The 20,442-nt window shown below is 39.2% G+C and overlaps 1 pseudogene; it reads left to right on the forward strand.

The window, feature by feature from the left end:
- The window catches only part of LOC149199952 (pre-mRNA-processing-splicing factor 8A-like), a 64,349-nt pseudogene that overhangs the window by 36,859 nt on the left and 7,048 nt on the right, over positions 1-20,442 (forward strand).

Consider the following 20,442-nt stretch of genomic DNA (forward strand, 5'->3'; position numbering starts at 1 on the left):
TGAAAAGTTCTTGAAAATTAAAAGCTATTGTACCCAAGGATATCCTCTTCTTTTGACCTTTCTTGCTCCTTTTCTTCTTCCTCTTCGCAATCTATGTAGAATGATTTCTTCTCAACACACTTATGACCTCTAGTGTATTTGCTATCAAAACTGTAACAAAGCCCTTTTGCTCTTTTTTCTTCCAATTGTTGTGGTGTCAACCTTATAGGTTGTTGAAGACTAGGAGCAACAACACTTCCATATTTATAGTTGTGAGTGGTATGCTTCCTGGTTGCCATAATTTTGCTTTCCATTTTTCTTGCTAACCTGAATGCCTTCTCTAATGAATTAGGTTCCCAAAGGCGAACATCATGTTGGATATTATCCTTTAAATACCTTATGAACACATCAATCCTATGCTCCTATAGAATATTTTTTACCCTTATGTTCAATTTTTGGAACTCCTCAATGTGCTCCATTATTGAACCCTTTTGTTTGAGACTTATCAATTGGCTAAAAAAAGTGTTGCTTTTTGTATCCTCATAATGTGCTATTAATTCTTCCACAAAAATTGCCCAAGTGATAATTTGTTTACGAGAGAAAAGCCATTGATACCATACAAACTGATTTGGTTCCAAATATAAAGTTGCAATACGTACCTTTTGTGTGTTTTGCACATTATTGAGATCGAAAATTGCTCCATCTGTAATATCCATGTTGCAGGATCCTTGCCATCAAAATTCCTCATATCGATTTTTGGAATATGGTGGGTCTTCGATCCCGCATTAGAGTCTATGAAATCATGATTAACATTTCTTTTGTTCACATCATGAGTTTCCTTTACAACCTTTCCACCATTTAGTAAGTATTTTTTATAGAAAATTTGTCAAATCTGTCTTCAAATATGCCATGTCTCTCTTCAAATCTATCTTCAAATCATCCATCTCAGCTTCCATGCCCTTTATCTTAGATTCCACGCCATTTATCTTAGCTTTTGTGAGCGTGCACTTGTTCTTGTAATTTTGATATATCATGTAGCATTTCTTCCTCTTCTTCATGAGTCATGTTAGGGCTTTCAGGTTGCTTACTAGGTGTTTGCATTTTATTTCCTCGGTGCATCCGTTACTGATAATAATGCTCTACTATGCCCTTTGAATTCCTTCAAAATAAATTTTCAAACCAATCTTAAGAAAAAATTTAAAATAATCTACACACCTTTCTTCAATTTGTAGCAGCTCGATATTGCCTCTGATGTATCTCTGTACTTTCAGATCATCTAGTACTAAAATTGCAACCTAAATAGCCCTCTGTGTCCTCTTTCCAATGCCACCAATCTGATCCAAATTGGATTCTCCAAGGAAGAGTTAAGCAAAATCTCCCACAGTGACCTGATTATAGACTAGTTCAGTAGAGAAAACTTGTACGACGTGCCACGAGTCACTGTTTCAACCTTTGGCTCTGAAAACTATATACAAGAAACTACAATCCGTCCTCTTTCTATACCTTCTTACGAAATTTCAATCAGATGCTCAGAGAGAAATTTATGACGATTTTCCCAGGTCACCTATTTGGAAAGAAATTCAGGAGTCTGCAAGAAGACCTACTTCCTCGGCTCATATCTCCGCAAATATAGCGCGAACAACTCTGAAATTTAGACCCGAGATTCAGCGCGATTTATTCTCAAATGGGTTTTTTTTTAACTTTTGGAACGTCGCTGAAAATGCTATAGCGAAAATTCCACAATGACCTGTTTGGAGCAGCAAAACCCTAGAATCCAAAGCTCTGATACCAAATGTTATGAAACTAGCTCAAGAAAAGATAGAAAAGATAGATCAACACCTTAGAATTCAGCCTCTTCGAGGGGGAAACCTCCTTTACATTACATAAATGAACAATTCATGGACGATTCAAATGACAAAACCTCCTTTCTATATATAGGAGTCTAAGGAGTCACAATATAACCCAACGAACCTAACAATAATAATATAAAGCCACAAAAATAACAATAGAGGGATTCTATGGGGCACAGTAATAACAATATGGGGATAATAGGGGCACAACAATATTAATAAGGGATGCAAATACAATAACAATAGGGTAATCACTAGTATTATAGGGACCCAACAGTTTTGGAGCCTCCCTACAACCTTTCACATTAACATGTCTTGTCTTGTCAAGTACACAAGCTTCGATGATTTTCTTGCAGAATGAGAGCCTGTCCATCAGAGCTTGTTGCATCCCCCTCATAGGCTATTTCACCAGACTTGGTCCAGCTGTAGGCTAAGCAACTCCCTCAATAAATTGCAAAATTCGAGAGGGAAACTAGCCTTCCATCCAAAAATTGCGTAATTCTTTCTCATAGCCTACTGGGCTCCAGAATTGCGCAATTTTGCCTGTCACTGTTCACTGAGAAAATTGCGCAATTCCTCCCAATAGGGCTTCTCAACCAAGAAATTCAAAATTATAGGTAGCAGTCAATTGTTCTATCTAGTAATTGCACAATCCCTCTAGGCATCCAACCCAGATTCCTCATAGAAATGCACGCTTTTTCCTCCTAGCTAAGCAGACTATTGCATCTGTAGTTGAGTTGACCAATTCCCTCTGGGGCCGAGCAAAACTGGTTTTCATGCATGGACTGCTCCTCCCAAGGTAGCATGCAAAGGCATCCCTCGATTCAGGGATCTATTTTTAGCAGCTGGAGGTTACATGCAAGGATCATCCTAGAAACCTCCCGCCAAGTGTTATTTTCCCTAGATTGGTGGCATGCACGTCGCAACCTCAGATTTATCGAAAATCATGAACCGGACACTGCAGATCTCATTTCTCACATCAATCTTGTAGCTATGACATCCCCCATTACATCTAGGATTCATTCGCACCTTCAACTCAGTTGTTTTGGGGTAAGCCCTCTTTTCATGTCTCACGCTGTGTTTTCTGGTGCTTTTGGTGTTTTGCTTCAGATGAATTTTTTTTTCTTGATTTCAGTGAGTTCTTGGTGTTGTTTTGATACGTACTAGATTTTACTAGCACCGCTTCAGTTTTTGTTAACATCTCACTGATGTCACATGGATGAAACTATTTTTGGAAGGATGGTCGCCGTTGCGGCGACTCGCTTCACACACATGCATGCCTTCCCGTTTCCTAAATCATGCACTTGTTGTTTGCCTGAATGATCATTCACTCTTGTTTACACTCATCTCATCATGCATTCACACTTCTCATGTTTTTAGTCACCCGTCAGTCGGACTGGGCTGCCTTGGCCTAGATCATGCCTTACCTAGCTAGCACTGCACATTTTCAGAAGTGAAGGCTTTTCCTTCCCTCTAGAAATTGTGAAAATTTAGCTAGGTGCTGACCTCTAGGCTTGCATTGTGCAATTCTTGGAGGTAGTGTCCACTTGGCCCTAGAAACTGCACAATGTAGTTTGTTGGTTGCATGTCACTGATGATTGAAATTGTGCATTATGCAGTTTCAGTCCTAAGCAGGCCAAGATGGAATGTGCATTGCAAAATTCCAGTAGTCAGTCAGCCTCCTGACATCCTAGACTATAACTTGCGTAGTTTTGGAATTTAGTCTCCCAATATCCCGGTGGAAATTGCATAACCTTCATGATCAGTCACACAGGTATGTTGTAAGTCAGTGCTCAAATTCATTTTGGTTTTCGATTGGAAATTTTTTTGCCATGAGTGTAGCCATGTCTCCAAGTATCGCAGGTGTTGATCTACCTCTCAGCAGCATAGGTACAATGCTTTCGAGGAGAGAAGAGTTGAAGACATCATTTAGAGAACACTTGAGGATGCAGTCAATCAAGTGTCTATGAACTCGCCTACTCATGAAGACATCAAGTTGTTAGTAGACAAGGACATAAATATATGATGGCAGTAGCATCACAACAAGCAACACCATCAATAGCAATTGAAGGCAGCATACTGGATGCCACAAATGGAAGAGGAAGGTTTTTGACAACATAGAGGTAGAACAAAGTTGCAAGCTCAAGAAGATCCAATTGTGATGAAAGCAACTTTGGAGACTCAGGCTATGAGGTGATGGTGCAACATGGTGATCCCACGAAGACACAGAATGGAACAGAGAAGGAGTTGCATGTGCTGAAGTAGAAACTCAAGGAGGAATAGGAGTTGCATATACGAGAGAATGAATTACAGCAGGAATAGGTACAGGATCGGGCACAACATGCATTCACAGATGAAACTGCGCTCGTACAAGTTATAGATCCATCCTAGCAGCTTACATGGAGCACACATGGTGAGCAGTGTTGTTGATTGCATGCAAGGGAATTCAAAAACATGAATATCATGGTGCATACGCATGAGATCCCACCCATTCAACACAATCACCAAGGAAAATAATTGAAGCAAGTCTGACTAGAGCTGAACATGCAATTGATAATTGATGCGCATGACCACCAACACGCACTGGAAGATCAGCATGGACACTATGCATCAGTGTGTTTCCAGTTTTGCTACACCCAAGAAGACCATGTGTATGCTAGCATATGAGTTGAATGGAGGAGCCACACCAATGCACCCGGATGTAATGGAGCCAAGAGTTTGCTTCAGCAAGATGTCAACATGGAGCGCATGCACACCATCACGAATGACCAAGCTTGGAATCAGCTGACCACCTTCACCATCACAAGAATGTCAAAGAGTTGGTCTCATCACAACAGACCAAGCGTCAGTGATGCCTTGCATGGCTTGCTCAAGACATTTTTCCTCACATGGGCTGTTGTAGGGAAAAGTATCCGACTCGGATGACCCTATCCCACTCTAAGGGTGACAGTTCCTTAGCAACAACTGTAAAACAAACTACTTAAGGTTTACTTCTTTATGAAAGCAAAAGAGAATGGAGAAATGCACTAACCGTTGCCTTGCGCTTAATGTCGAATCCAAACTCTTCTCTTTGGCCGCTTGCTCCTAGCTCCTTGTCTTTTGCTTGCCCAGCTACAATGAGATCCTGCAAAATAACAAAGAAGGAAACTACAAGAGGCATGCAATCATAACTGGTTCATGGATTAGTGTAAACCAAACATGCAATCATCACAATATATTATTGAAACAAGAGCACATAGAAGAACCTCAATAGCTTTTATTAATGAAGAAGTAAAGGTTCTGAGAGTATTACAACCATTGAAGGCTCCAACCCAGCAACACCTCCCAGCAGAAAGAATTGCTCTTCTTCACCTCTCTCAAACAATCACCCAATAGCTCAATAGTGAAACCAACAGCATATCATTACTTTGCACAAAATTCCAGCCTCCTGAGCTCATAGGAGAGAGCTCAATATATAGATGAATTGAGAAAGGATGAGTCAGCTTGCAACTGATGTGTAGCTGCCTTGTGTCCTCTCTCTCTTCAGTTAATCTTTAGTTGATCTTCAGTTCTTAAGTCCACTTGGAGAACCTTGCTTCCACTTGGAGAAACATAGCCTCTGACTCATCACAAGGCGAAATCCCTGATCCAAGTGTCATTTTTGGAAGATTCCAAAGCAATGACTCATTGTGCCACTTGTCCCATCACGCTCAGCGCAGGTGGCCTTTGTTCCACTTGCTTTGCAACGCAGGTACACCATGGAGCAACTGAGTTTCAGCGCAGAAACCTAGTGGAGCACCTGCTTTGATTTCAGGATTGCTTGTTTTTGAGTGTTTTCAGGTGGAGAACTGATCTGAGAGCTGTTGGTTTGCTGACCTTGTTCTTCTAGGGGTAGGAACATCATGTTTAGGGAACTTTGGATCCCTTGGATTATTGACAATTCATGCTTGTTGCTGTAAGGCACAAAATTGTCTATAACAGATGCCCCCTAAAGTATGAGGTCGTTTATCGGGTGAAATGCTTTATTGAGAGGATCCGAAGTTCATTCAATCTGCTGAGAAGTGTCCTATAATAAGATACAATACAATACATTATTTTTCATACATTTTCATGATCTAGCTGAGGCGGGCATTCCCATGCTCAGCTTTATAAATACATTTTGGTACATAGAACAGACGATCGTCTGATTGTAGACTGATAATTCTCTGCTGAAATTATCATCCTTTGAGAAGGATGGTCATCTGCTGTAATGATGTACATATCAAATGTCTTTATGTCCTGAATATATATCGCAACCCGGATGGATGAAACTAGATCCGGGGTCTTCAATCTCTTCCGATCTTCACTCGATGTACAAGTCGATCCATGTTAGAATTTCTTGAAGTCGAACATGGAAAGACATCGCTTGATTACCGGTCAATGATGTAAACCGTTAACAAGCACGAGAGGAATCACCGATAAGGATGATGACCCTCAAGGTACGGCAGTACAATCCACATGGTGGGAATAAAGGACTTGGCGTCGACCACCATGCAAAATCTTCTGGTCGAAGGTCATTGATGTATACCTGTCGACGGAAGTGAGAAACTTGCCATTGAGGCATGCAAGCTTCAAAGTACTGAAGGGGGTGTTCCTAGATCAACTCCTTGGATAATGAGCTGATGTCGACAAGGAGCGATCCGTCAAAGGAGGGCCTTGATGAATCCCACATCAGTGACACGGAACGGAGCTAGTGATTGTGACGAGGTGAAAACAAACTGTGATGTATGATTCAGGGTGGCGGTCATGAAGTGGATGAAGGATAATGTATGGCAATGGATGGGACACGGTTGACTCTTTGCAGAACCACATCTCTTGAACATATAACGACACTGATGTGATGGATCGGTAGCATTACCCCATTTGTGGATGGTGTGGCGAGGACCATGGTTATGAGACCGGTGAATGAAACAACCCAACCCGATGTGATACGGAGGACAAAGTGTCATGTTCAAGAGCGACTTGCTACCATTAATGCTGTGAGGTTCTCCCAATTTTTCCCCAGTCATTGCTGACCAGTACCTCTTTATTTTTGTCAAGCTTGAGGAGGATAACATATGCTTGTTCTATAACCTGCCCTTCGGGCAAGCCCATCGCTATGTTTTAACGAGCCTAGCGATAGGGAAACTCGTTCTCGTCTAAAGACAAGTTTGTCGCTATTTAATCATTTTAACGAGTCTAACGACAAGGAAAACTCGGTCCTTTTCATTTTTAGAGAGTCTGAAAAGGTAAGAAAAGTTAACTCCAAAATTCCTTTTTCGTCTTCTAATCCCTTAACTCCGAAAAAGTATAAAACAATACAGAAGGGATGAATTTTCGATTTCTTTAACGAGCCGAACAAAACAAGCGCTCGATATTTTTGTGCAATAATCCCTCAGGTCCAAAAAGATTAAAATCTAGAGGAGGGATAGCTCTTCCGGTCCTTTTAACGAGCTGGAAGGCCAAAACTCGGCAAACGTTTCATATTTTACGAGTCAGTGAAAAGAGCTCAAAGAAGACTCGTCTTTTGAGGAACGAGTGATGAACAGGGATAGCAGCAGATTCCAGGTACAGGTTGGAATTCTCCAATCACGGTAGTGTCACAAGGATGGCTAAGTGAAATCACTCTTCACAGCTGTTCCTCAAAATGGGTAAACACATATATGGAGATGAACGATTGGCCAAATGAACGGATGGAGGTGATGGCATATAAACACGACTAAGGGCTTTTAATATGGCTTTCAAAGGTTACTTTTCTCAATGTTATTTACCGGTTCATTTTTTCTGAGTGAGCTTGAACTGCTAGGGAAAGATTGCTCACAATTTATGTTTATTTTTTAACGAGCATGAACTCCGTACAAAAACTGCTCGAATTTTGCGTTTATTTTTTAACGAGCATGAACATTGCTAAAACTGCTCGATTTTATGCATGCCCCCAGCATCATAATAACGCATGTCAAAGGAGGGTGCCCCCCAAGCTTCATTGCATTCAACTTGGTGGTTGGAATGAAGGTTTACCTTTGAATTTTGAAAAGGGGATTTGTTTCATTTTTTAATGAGGTTGACATAGTAAAAGAACTATCCTCATGACTCCTTGTTTCATTTTTTAACGAGGTTGACACGAGATAAGAACCGTCCTCGGGGTCCACTGTATTTACAGTATTTCCATTAGGGCGACGATCCATGCTGACAAAATATTTAGGAATCTTCTGAATCCGTTGGATATAGAAGATTTCATATTGTAGGTTTCCACTGTGGCTACTTCCGCCAGATTACTCGCCGGTGGTATGGCAAAAGTACCCATTAAGGCAGGGTCTTTTAGGAGACCTACTCTGATATTTTGGAGTGATTGATTACTTTCATGGATCATTGTGCTGCTTCCCGTAACTTGAGAACTGTTGGGGAGAAATGTTTGTTGGTCGACGATTGTAATTTTTCCTTGAAAAGGAAATACAATTCTCCTGTAGTAGGTCGACACAACTGCAGCCATGGCATATATCCAAGGCCTTCCCAGTAGGATGTTGTACTCGAGGTTTCCGTCGATCACTTCCACATCAACTTCTACTGTTTTGCCCCCCAGTTCAACTTGCAAGTTAATTAAAATCCCGTATGGAGTGTATGATCGTCCATCAAATGCTTTTAACGTCGTTGACGATTTCGACAAGGGTGGTGAGCCTAAATTTTTCCAGCAACTCATCGACATAAGACATGTAGATGCCCCCTCATCAATAATTGTTCGATGAACAGTTTTGTTGAGGGATTTCACTTTAATAAGGAAATCTTTTTGAGCTGGTAACTGAGGGTCATATCCTTTATGATCAAAGGCCACAAGATTGGAATCCATTGGGCCTATCCCACCTATGGCTGATAATAAAGCTTGCTCTTGGGAGGTGCAATTTTGCGCTACCTCAGGTGTCGACATAGCGGACGACGATTGGGTCAGGTCCTCTATTATATTATAATTCTGTGCTACTTTTGCACGAGGATTAAATGTCGATTTGTGTACTACTCCCTTTGGCGAGTTTATTATTGGCTTAGGAACGATGGGTGGCACAACTTCGTTCAAAGTTGTTGTCGAACTACTAGGTTGTTTATCAGCCTTGTTATTTGATCGTTGTGGATTCCGGTAACCTTTATTCCTTGTCAAAGCATTATTCTGTTGCTTTGAGGTGGACAACATAAGCACTTGGGATCGGGAAGCATTTTGATTGGCAACCAGATTTTGGCTTGGATTAGGGAACGGATCAGTCAATACTGCTGGGGTTGTTGAACTCTTGAAGAGTTTCTTAACTTCAGGTATATGTGGACAATCTTTCATCCAATGATCCTCATCGCATATATGACACCCTGTCGGGGGTCTCCCTTTCCTTTTCTTTATCTTCTTGCCCCCTGGTTGCTCCAGTTGTTTGCCCTTGTCGGTCGACATGGCATTTACTTCTGAGGCAAGAAGTTCCTCATTTGCATTTTGACTAGAAATTTTGCGTTTGCCAGTCACGCCATTACTGGCGTGAGAGTTAGTATTCGATTCAGGAGGGGGAGGAATTGAAAATTCAGGTCTAGGGGCATCAGGTATTTTGTCGTAGAGCGTGCCCGACTGAGTATATACTAAGTCTAAGTATTGAGCACGAGCAATGACTTGCTCCTCTGTTACGACTCCCCCCTTGGCCACATCTTCCGTTATAGCCGGAAGTAACGATTTTATAAACCATTCAGCTAACAGCTTATCGGGAACGTAAGTTTTTACCATCCTACGACGACGTCGCCACTCATGTATATGATCAGATATGTGAGTGGCCGTTGTCTGTTTGAAGTTGGTAAGGAGTTTTGTTCCCGTTTCATACCTTATCGGTAATTGAAAATGGGTTAAGAAAGTCATGGCTAAGGAGCTGAAATTGTCGAAAGAGGCTCTCGGCAATTCAATGTACCATTTAGCCGCTGGACCTGTCAATGTCCTCTGGAAGAGGCGAAGTCTTATCGAATCATCGTTTAGAGTGTTCGATGAACACCATAGATGAAAAGTCATGACGTGATTCGACGGGTCTTCACCTGGATTTCCATTGAATTTAGGAATGTCCGATGGAAGTTTATGCGGAATCGCTGGCCACCAAGAGGCATAAGCAATTGGATCATTAGTCAGTCGGTTTAGATCTGGCAATTCTAGAGTTGCTACAAAGGGCAACTGTTGGTTCAGGTTAGGTGAAGCATATCCAGGATAAGATGGTATCGCCTGAGCAATGGGTCTTTGCAGACTAGCATAATGCTGACAACTTTGACAAAGTTGATGGGCATAACCATTATAGCATGGTTGCCCATTACTCACAAAGACTTGTTGCTCAGGTCCTTGATATGATTGCTGGAATGGCGGTCGTTGAGATTGAACCAGCTCTGGTTGTTGGACCATTTGCTGTTGACCAATACTGGATGGTTGACCAAGATGAGGAGTCACAGTACTTGTTTGAGCCTGAGTCGCTCCAGATAAGGAGGCACTACCCTGAGATTGTGATTGAGCCGTTGAGACAAGAGGTTGTTGTATTACAACATGTAGCGCTTGTACTTGCGACGCATTCGCCATAGCAGGTGTGGTGGGAATATTCGACACAGGGTGTACTGGTTGCATTGAATATGCAACTCCTGATTGTTGAGGCAGCATTGGTACCCGACCGCTGGATGTAATTCCAGTTTGACCTGATCTTTGTTGTAAACTCTCATATGGTTGTTCTCTAGGAGGGAACAATGAAAAGGCATACTGTCCTCCATATGGTGGCAATCCAGTACTTAAAGGGTAGATTGGCCTTTGAAGACACGTTGGATTGATTTGTTGAGTTTCAACATAAGAAGTACCAGATGATAATCCGGATGAAGAAAAAAGAACTAACCTTATTGTTGTCCCTGATGGGACTCCGGCTTGTTGTTGGCAATTTGCCAGGACAGATGGTATACCAGCAAACATCGTTGGAGTAGCAGCAGGAGGCTCTGCTGTTGCTGTGTCGGACGACACAGTCCTAGATGTTGACGGTTGTTCAGACATTTTGAGTCTATCCAAAAGATTTTAGCGATTCTACAATAACTTACGATGCCAAAAGACTAACTTCGAAGATCAACGCAGGAATAGGAGGTGATTATGTTCCGTTTAAAATGAATTTTATTAACGACGCTTTAGACACAACTTTGCTTTTTCATGTTTTAAGAGTCGAGAAAAAGCTAAAGATGACTCTAGTCTCCTTCGATGTATTAACGAGCCCGAAGTGACAAATGCTCGGTTGGACCTTTTCAGTTATAGAGTTTGAAAAGGGCCAAAAGAAACTGCTCTGGAGATCTAGGCAGAGGGTGTGCCAAACCTTTCGCGAAACCACAGAATACGTTTTACGGTACGGGTGGTCGATCTTCGTGAATGTTGTGTTCACTGCATCGCGATCAGTAGGGCGGCTGACACGGCTTCCTATGGATAAAGGCTTTGTTCCTATAGGGGTCTCCCAATATATACGCGACGGTACGTGGGAGCGCAAGTCCGTATTAGTGCCACCGACTCTCAGGAGGAATCACCCACCTTCGTAGAGATCGACAGTCACTGTGTTTAACGACGCCGGAACACGTCTCTACCTAGACCTCTATGTGTTTGTGTTATGTTTCAAATGCATTGTTAGGTTCATTCAGTATATTTTAAGTTGATCTTTTTAAAGTTTGCCTTTCAAGGTTCACCACGAGATGTATATGACAAATTCCTAAATGCAGCCTAAGATGAGAAGCAAGCTTTTTCAAATCTTTTTTTTTTTACTGATGAAAATCTTAACTACTGAGGGAGAAGAAAGGCAAATTCTTTTCACACAGTTCATACAGCACAAACTAATGCACTTTCTCCTAAATCATCATGCAAACTTTTTCAAATGCAAAATGCACAATGCATGTATTTTCTTTTCCCTTTCTTAATGTTGATGGGTTACAAAAAGAAAGTTGTTATATAACTTTGATTTCGATTTAAAGTGAAAACAAACAAGCTTGTCCAAAATCAAAAGACACCTTAAGATTTACTTGCTTAATCACTGGAAATGCATGAAATCAAACCATAATGACGAAAGTAAAATGACTAATCAGCTATGGACAGCAAACAAGCTAACTCTTTGGACCAGCAAAATGCCTAACACAGGTTCAGATCTAAGAGGCCAAAAGCAAGACTAGTTTACTCTTTGTTATGGGAAATTGTAAATGAGTAAGAAATACAAAGAACAAGTACAATTTTGTTATATAACAGAGGCAGAATGATGGCAAGTAATATTGGTTTCAGAACAGGCACAAGACTGACACCTAGCAGCAAAACTAAGTGAAAACAGGCAAGAGAAAGGAGGAAACCCCAAATGCACTAGGCAAATTTGGGCCAACGCAGGTGCTGCACAGCCAATATGGCTCTCAGCGCAGGTATCCCCTTCGGGACTTGCGTTGCAAAGCAGGTAGCCTGTGTACTACCTGCTTTGGAAAACGAGAATTGCGTTTTCACAGTTTCCGGGTCATAATTTTCTCAAAAATGCACGGTTTTTGCTCAAATCAGAAACAATCAGTCAAGCACACTCAAAGGGATGATTAGGAAGGTGCAAAGCTATCACTAAGAGCTTACAATGATCCTTGTAGATCAACTCTTCAAATCATGAACTTGCTCAGAAATGAGCTAGAGTAGCTGCCCTCTACTTCGCTTTTGATATAGTCAAAAGCTTTTCGATTTGATACTCTTTTGTTCAGGAAATGAATAGCAAAATACTACAAACACAATCAAACGGATACGGTCCCCAGCGGAGTCGCCAATTTGTTGTAGGGAAAAGTATCCGACTCGGATGACCCTATCCCACTCTAAGGGTGACAGTTCCTTAGCAACAACTGTAAAACAAACTACTTAAGGTTTACTTCTTTATGAAAGCAAAAGAGAATGGAGAAATGCACTAACCGTTGCCTTGCACTTAATGTCGAATCCAAACTCTTCTCTTTGGCCGCTTGCTCCTAGCTCCTTGTCTTTTGCTTGCCCAGCTACAATGAGATCCTGCAAAATAACAAAGAAGGAAACTACAAGAGGCATGCAATCATAACTGGTTCATGGATTAGTGTAAACCAAACATGCAATCATCACAATATATTATTGAAACAAGAGCACATAGAAGAACCTCAATAGCTTTTATTAATGAAGAAGTAAAGGTTCTGAGAGTATTACAACCATTGAAGGCTCCAACCCAGCAACACCTCCCAGCAGAAAGAATTGTTCTTCTTCACCTCTCTCAAACAATCACCCAATAGCTCAATAGTGAAACCAACAGCATATCATTACTTTGCACAAAATTCCAGCCTCCTGAGCTCATAGGAGAGAGCTCAACATATAGATGAATTGAGAAAGGATGAGTCAGCTTGCAACTGATGTGTATCTGCCTTGTGTCCTCTCTCTCTTCAGTTAATCTTTAGTTGATCTTCAGTTCTTGAGTCCACTTGGAGAACCTTGCTTCCACTTGGAGAAACAGAGCCTCTGACTCATCACAAGGCGAAATCCCTGATCCAAGTGTCATTTTTGGAAGATTCCAAAGCAATGACTCATTGTGCCACTTGTCCCATCACGCTCAGCGCAGGTGGCCTTTGTTCCACTTGCTTTGCAACGCAGGTACACCATGGAGCAACTGAGTTTCAGCGCAGAAACCTAGTGGAGCACCTGCTTTGATTTCAGGATTGCTTGTTTTTGAGTGTTTTCAGGTGGAGAACTGATCTGAGAGCTGTTGGTTTGCTGACCTTGTTCTTCTAGGGGTAGGAACATCATGTTTAGGGAACTTTGGATCCCTTGGATTATTGACAATTCATGCTTGTTGCTGTAAGGCACAAAATTGTCTATAACATGGGCACATGTGATTTGTAATGTAATGTCTTTTCAAGTGGAAGTTCAAGTGTCGATAGTTGGATGTAACAGTCATAGAGTAGATGAAGAGTCATGAGGGTAGATGAACTGTCACAAAGGGGAATGTCAAGGGTCACCCTACCCTTTGCTATGAATAGAACTTCATAACTCATTTAAAGGATTTTAATCAGTCAAGCTTCCAATAAGACTATATTAGAGAGAGCTTGGACAATATTGTAATGAGCCTTGGCTTCTCCACTATGTAGAGCTAGTACATCTCTTTGGAGGAGCAGGCAATTGTGGCTATGATGTTCCAGCATCAAAACTAGTGGTTGGACATGGATGTATTGTATGACTAGAACTTACACTTCTTAATATAAAAAGAGCCAACATGTTTCATGCATATGTTGTATTGTATTTCAACTATCTGTTTACTCTAAAAGATGTATGTATTTGTTTGCTTATGCATGCATGTATAGCTATTTTTTGTGTATGTATATATGAATATTTCTGAAATGTGTTGTTGGTTTAACCATCACTTTGGACTACTATTTAACCTGCCTTCCATGTTCTGATGCATCCTTGTTCATGTGTTCCTTTCTTAACTCCATGCTATCACAAGTTTCCAAGGAGCGCACTCATCTCAAACCTCGTGTGTTAGAACCTATCATGCACCTTCCTTGGCTCACTAGATATGTCACACCCTTGCTACCAACAGGGTTATCTTACTTGCCTCTGTGCAAAATCGTGGTCAAGGCATTACCGTACGACCCACTTCTGGGACTCCTACACCAAATGGTCTGAGGTCTAATTGGAACTTCTTACCGGGGAGTTCCCCTTACATGTTGGTGGGTCCAGCCCCGTCAAAAAGCCTTTATCCATTCCAAGTCAACATTGGGAGGAGGCTTCAATGGATTTTATCGTAGGTTTACCCAAGTCTAAAGGAAAGAGTGTCACCATGGAGGTAGTTGATAGAATTACCAAGTATGCACACTTTTGTGCATTATCTCATCCATTTAAAGCCAGTACAGTTGCTACTGCATTTATGGAAACAATTCAAAAGCTACATGTAAACCCATAGGTTATTGTAAGTGACAGAGATCCTATTTTGACTGGAAATTTTTAGACATAATTATATTCTTGTCTGGGTACTCAGTTACCTCTTAGCTCATCTTATCATCCTCAATCTGATGGGAAAAATAAGATAGTGAGCAAATGTTTGGAAGAATATCTTCATTTCTTTGTAGCTGATAAACATACACAATGGGTCAAATGGTTACCTCTCGTTGAATGGTGGTATACCACTTCCTTCCATACTATAGAAAAAATGACCCCATTTATGGTGCTTTATGGATATCATCCACCGTCCATCATGTCATATTTAAGAGAAAATTATAAGGTTCAAGTAGTGGAATATCACATCTAGCATCAACAAAAAATTCTCCAACTCTTAAAGGATAACCTCACTTCGGTGCAGAATATAATGAAACAATAGGCATATCAACAAGGCAACGAAAGAAGTTTATATGTAGGTGGTTGGGCATTTCTACACCCACAACCATACAAACAAATGTCCCTCAAGCAAGCTAAGAAGGATAATAACTTGTCACCAAAGTATTATGGTCCATACAAGGTGTTGCAAAAGATTGATACTATGGCATACAAATTGGAACTTCCTGCATCTTATCGAGTGCACCCAGTTTTCCATGTTTCATGCTTAAATAAGGTTATATGTGACAAGCTCCCAGTTCAAAAAATATTTCTAGAGCTTGACGAGGAAGGAAAAATCATATTGGAACCTGAGGCAGTCATAGGAACAAGAACTTGATAGCTATAGAGTTCAGGCTTCTGTGATCCATATCAAGTTTGTGAGATATTTTTCGGCGAAAATCACATGGAATACCATTTGTCGACGCGTTTCGAACCAACTAGTGTGGTTCATCGTCAGGACAAGTTCAAAATCAATCAATTTCAGAGTATCTCATCAAGTGGAAGAACTTACCCGTAGAAGATTCTACATGGGAGGATGAGACTTTATACATAAGCATCCAGAACTACTCAAGTGTTGAGGACAACACTTTTTCGAAGGAGAGGGGCATGTTAGGTCTCTATAATACTAGTGTATTCCCTTGGTATTATTGTCATTGTACCCGTTATTGTTATTGTTGTGCCCATGTTTTCCCCGTATTGTTATTATTGTGCCCCATAGAAAACCACTATTGTTATTGTTGTGCCCTTACATTATTATTGTTATTTCGACTGTAATTATATTGTGACCACTTAGACTCCTATATATAGAAAGTAGGTCTTGTCATTTGTACCATCGAAGAATTGTTCATTTTTGTAATGTAAAGGAGATTTCCCCCTCGAAGGGGCTACATTTTAAGTCGTTGATCTATCGCTTTCCTCTATTTTGTGAGCTAATTGCATAACAGACAGGCCTAATAGGTTTATAATTAGTCTTCTTGAGTTCAACCATGAATAGGGTCAAAGTATTCACTGTAAAACATATGTTAGGCTTGGTATTCACAAGATACATTAGGGAACCAATCAACTACATATACAAAAAAGAATATACCAAATGTGATGCTAAATTAACATAGAACTTCAGATTTGGAACCACACCAGTAGCCAAGGGTTTGTAATTGAACAACATAAATCTCTTCAAAATATTTTCTATGTATTTCCCATGTCCAAGGAAGACCTCACTTATTCCCTGAAAAACCTCTAGACCTAGAAAGTAATGCATAAGGACTATGTTCTTCATATCAAATTCACTAGCTAACTTGTTCTTGCATCATGCATGGGCTTCTCAAAATTTCCTGTAAGGATCATATCATCTACATACAGGACCAAGACAAGCAAAATAGATTTATCATATAAATCATAAAGGTTATGATCTACAACAGTCTTGGTGAAACCCAAACTCAGTAAGTACTCATCAACCCATGAGTACTATGCATGTGTTGCTTGCTTCAACCCATAAAGGACCTTTTCAACCTCTCAATTGATTAAGGTACACTTCATCTTCAATTAGGTCATTTAGAAAAGAAGTCTTTAGAAGGCTTTTGTCCTCTACAAAAGTGGTTGTGATATCTGATATATAAGAGAAAAGATAACCAGAAACAAATATTGTTATGATGCTTGTATGATGTTGTCACAAAGGGTGTTGGGCCTCCAAAAGAGTGTTGACGTTTCATATTTTTGTGCATGGTTTAGGATGGCAATATCATGATCTAATTTTATATATAATCTACAACAAGGGTAATATTACACTTATTCACAGTGCTTTATTTTTTGGCTCAGTTTCATAAAAAATTGTTGGAAATGAGAATTGGACACTTTTGGGTCTTTTCTCCTAGTCTGAACTATTGTTGACTAATTATTAAGCTTTCCTTTCTTTCAACTAATCCTTTTTCATTAACAAGTCTAAAACAAACCTTGTTTTTTTCAAAATTTGCATCTATCCTTCAAATCTAACTCATTAGTATGTGTCATCATCATGCATGAGAGGCTTATGAGCATAAATATCATCATCAATGAGCATAAATGGGCCTAGTTATAGAAGGTGGCAGTTATCACTTCCCATCATGGAAACTTTGCATTGTCTCACATGACAACTACTTTTTTACTTGAGTGATAAAAACTATTTCTATCTCTTTGATATGGAGTCATTTTACACAACAAAAGCATTGAACATGTGCATCCTAGGTATTATGAAGTCTATGCCCAGAAAATTGTTGTTTCAATATTTGGTCATCTATTTTGTTTTCTCTTGTCATAACTATTATTTTTGCAATCAAGTTCATAAGTTTATTGAAATGTCTATTTTAACAACAGGAGGACCAAATTTTGAGCCTTTGAACCAAGATATGGAGAAGGGTGATGAAGACTAGAATGAATTCAATGATATTAATAAGCTTATTATCCGCTCTCCACTTTGGACAAAGTATAATTGCATTTCCTCATCTCTACAACAGTCGACCTAGGAAATTTAAGCTTTGTGTATATCACTATCTCATGGTGATGTACATAAAAATTGAAGATCCATATCTACCAACATCGTATATTGATCCTCTGATTCATCCAATTTATTTCCATAAGACTAATTGTCATGAGAGGAAAACTTACGAGGATGATGATGATTTTTTTGTTCTAGAAGGTGTGGAACATGTGTTGCACGATACACCATATTGCATAAATACAATAAACTGTTGGTATTTCATTATTGTTTTCTCCATGCCCATTCAATATGTGATGAGCAGAAGATATTCTTCTTGTTTCTGAATGGTATAAGGAACATGAGTATGCATTTTTCTAATGCTTGACACATATTCATGTTCTTTGGTTGTGTTTTGCATGTTCCATGGATTTGATTCCCTAAATGTTTCATGTCATGCAGCCCTCCCACATATCTAATGAAGGTTTGTGTGATTTATCATAAACTCCTAAAATGTTGCATTCAATGAACTTCATCATAAGCCTCTAAAAAATCAAAAGAATAAATACTTGTTTTTTTCCCAACAAGCTACCAAATTTTTCTAGACAACTGAGCTAGATTGGGCAGAGGTTGGGCTTCAAGTTGTAGAAAACATTATTATATGTGTTGAATCTTCTTGTTCACTGAAAGAAATTGAATTATTTTCATCTTGATTACAATTTTAATCAGAATCATGTGAAGACACTCACAATGAAGGAGCGTAAGAAGTCATGTTTTGGAAATGCTTTCCATTTTTGTCATGAAATTTTGCAACTAACAAAACTAGTTGTTGATGCAAAAATCCAATTTCCACTAGGAAATGTAGATGATTTCTAATTGGAAAAGAGATTACAATATACATTTCACATGTAGGGTAGCTGAATGGTATTTATGGTTACAAGTATTGGCTTATGAAAGAAATAAGAATGTGTAAAGATCTGAAGAATTTGATTTACTATTTCTTTAAAACTGGGCCTATTGGGAGAGGACCTGAATGTGGATTTTGGGCTCCAATGTGGAGAGTATGGTTATTTTTCCTACATGCTCTAGTACCATTACTAGAAAGGTGGCTTGGAAACTTGCTGGCACAATAGTTTGAAGGTGCTCATTAAAAGTGAGTGGCAAACACTATGAAAAAACCAAGGGTTGAAATTCATTTTGATATAGAGCTTAGATCAGTTGTCATGCATGATGTTCTTAATGCAATGCCAGGTGATTTTCATTTTTTCCTTCTATGATAGTTGGTAGGAAAGAGATGTTTTTGTTGTTTGAAATGTATCAATTAGATTGAAATCACTTAGATGTTGATAATAAATAGGCTTGAGTTAATATATTCTATATATGTTCAACCCTTAATGGGCATGTTATTTCTCCTCTTCCTAGCTCATTTTCTAATGATGAATTTGGTTGTTTTCTTTGAAATTTCTACATCCTTGTTTCTCCCTTTCTTTTATTTTAGTGTTATGTAATTTCTGAGTCTCTTAGTGACTGCCTTATCTAATTTCTGACATACTCAATCATATTGTGATAGAGAGCATTAATAAAAATAAATCTCACAACATTTTGTGACATTTGAGTGAAGCCCGATGATGTTAGAAGGAAAAAATCCCCTCGAAGGTACATGTGGTAATAGAGATTTCAATTAAGCATGACAAATTTGATTTCTTTATTTATTTATGTTCTCTGTCATATCTTAAGTTTTTAAAAAACAGGCCTACCAGTGCCAATTTAGAATATGGTTCTTTGTTATGTAAAATAAAAAACAGACTAGTGGACTAATGTTGCTCATTAATTGGGAATATATAAGGTGTGGTGTAATTGTGGACAGGATAGTTTGTCAGAAAAATCTGGGAATGTTCACATGTCTTTGGTTAAAAGTAGAGAAAACATCCTTTTATTTCCCCTACACTATATTGAATGGACAGTTTGTAATGTTCAAGATCAAAGAGGCTTATAAATTACTAATCAATTATGTTAATTTCTTAAGAGGAACGAAAACATAATTACTTGAAATATGGCCCCTATGTAACACCTGAGGAAGTTGTGGTCATCTATACCACTACAGTGCATTGTCTGGAATCAAGAAAATATTCTCCCATTTAGTTTCCAACGTTTTCATATAAACATGATACCAAATGCCTAATACTAGCACTTGAATGATTGAAAGAATCTTATAGTGTTGTTTTCTGGTTAAATCAATAACAAAGGGAAGAGTTGGGTCTTATCTAGCAAGCATATGATAATCCACATGAGGTATTATCACATATAAAATGTTATTAGCTTAAGCAACATGCCTTCAAATAAGTAAGGTGTATAATTAATCACTTCCAGATGCTAAATCAATGGCATTGAGATGTTTTCTGCCTGGGTTTATAATAGCTGGTTGTGTTTCACATTGCAAGTGGGCATTGAGTTTATAGACTTGTATAGCTATCTGATCCCTCTGTATGAAATTGAACCTCTTGAGAAAATTATAGATGCATATCTTGATCAATATATTTTGTATGAAGGTGAAAATTTCCATCTCTTTCCAAACTTGATCAAACTTGCAGATTTAGAGCCACCTCCACTTTTGGCATATAAGTGGTGTCAAGGAATCAATAATTTGCAAGATATATGGATACCAGTGAAGGTGAATGTGTTGTGATGCTTCAAAGAAAATTTGAAAAGTTCTTTGAAAAAATATATCTAACAATATTAAACAGGTAATTTTGTTGCTTTATGTTGTTAGTTTGTGAGTACTAAAAATATTTCTTTCGATTCAATTATTTTTTTAG

The sequence above is a fragment of the Pinus tabuliformis genome, chromosome 2_1 (genome assembly GCF_031772625.1).
Source record: "Pinus tabuliformis cultivar Carrire ecotype Pingquan chromosome 2_1, CPIR1, whole genome shotgun sequence".
Classification (NCBI taxonomy): Eukaryota; Viridiplantae; Streptophyta; class Pinopsida; order Pinales; family Pinaceae; genus Pinus; species Pinus tabuliformis.